Below are 918 nucleotides of genomic sequence, written 5' to 3'. Positions count from 1 at the left end.
AAAAAAAAAAAAAGAAGTATTTTATTATCTCTGAGATCTGATTTTCATTTTGTGAGATAATATTATGATTTATCATGCCTACTGATCATGGTGACATTTTCAACAGACTAATGCTAATAATTAGTTTTGGGGATGACAATGATTAAGTAGCACAATCCTTCAAGACCATCAAGAAGACATTCTTAAAATTGGCAGAAGCAGCATATGCTATGAGAATGATTGAGGAGTGGACCTAATACATGCTTGCCGGACCAGGATCAGAATTGGATGTTCGAAAACGGTGGAATTCGTTCAGTATAAATTTGAGAATATGGATCACTTCACCTCAAACAAAATATCCCTGGAGACAAGCCAGGGAATTATAAAGACCAATGTGTTCTTTTGGTCTCAACCGATTGAGAAGTTCAACTGATTCCTGCCACACAAAATGTCTCAGACCTGTTCTTATTTATGGATTGGAGACCTGGGCCCTCATATGCAACTGAAGACAAGGAGGGCCTTTGAGCAGAAGATCCTTCACTGCAAATCTGGACCAGTTAAAGTTGGTGAAAATTGGAGGAGAAAGAACAAAGAGAAATACCATCTGTTTGGGAATATAGATATAATGAGACATCTCATACTAGGAAGATTGTGTTGGGACACATTGTCAGAATCCCAGAACAATATATATATAAACACACAATATATTCCAAGGAAGTTAATTGACGGAAGGCTCTATCAGACAGGGACAAGAGATAGGCTACAACTTAGATGGGAGGATGCTGTCATCTGGACCTGCTGAACATCCACAACTGGCGAGCAATCCCACAAGATAGGATCATCTAGCGAAAATTGAGAAGGCCTAGGACCATATCGGTCTATAGCGCCAAGGAGATAGTTATAATGAAATAACTGTTTCCTAAATTTCTAAAAAAAAAA

The 918-nt window shown here is 38.0% G+C and overlaps 1 protein-coding gene across 13 annotated transcripts in view; it reads right to left on the bottom strand.

Annotated features, from left to right (window-relative positions):
* LOC106686205 (F-box/WD repeat-containing protein 7) overlaps nucleotides 1-918 on the bottom strand; it is a 31526-nt gene that overhangs the window by 26895 nt on the left and 3713 nt on the right. The gene's annotated exons all lie outside the window — the stretch shown is intronic.

This window comes from Halyomorpha halys, unplaced genomic scaffold, assembly GCF_000696795.3.
Source record: "Halyomorpha halys isolate HHAL.00 unplaced genomic scaffold, Hhal_1.1 Scaffold34.1, whole genome shotgun sequence".
Lineage (NCBI taxonomy): Eukaryota > Metazoa > Arthropoda > Insecta > Hemiptera > Pentatomidae > Halyomorpha > Halyomorpha halys.
The sequence above is the reverse complement of the archived record's forward strand: the minus strand, read 5'-3'. Positions and strand labels throughout refer to the sequence as shown.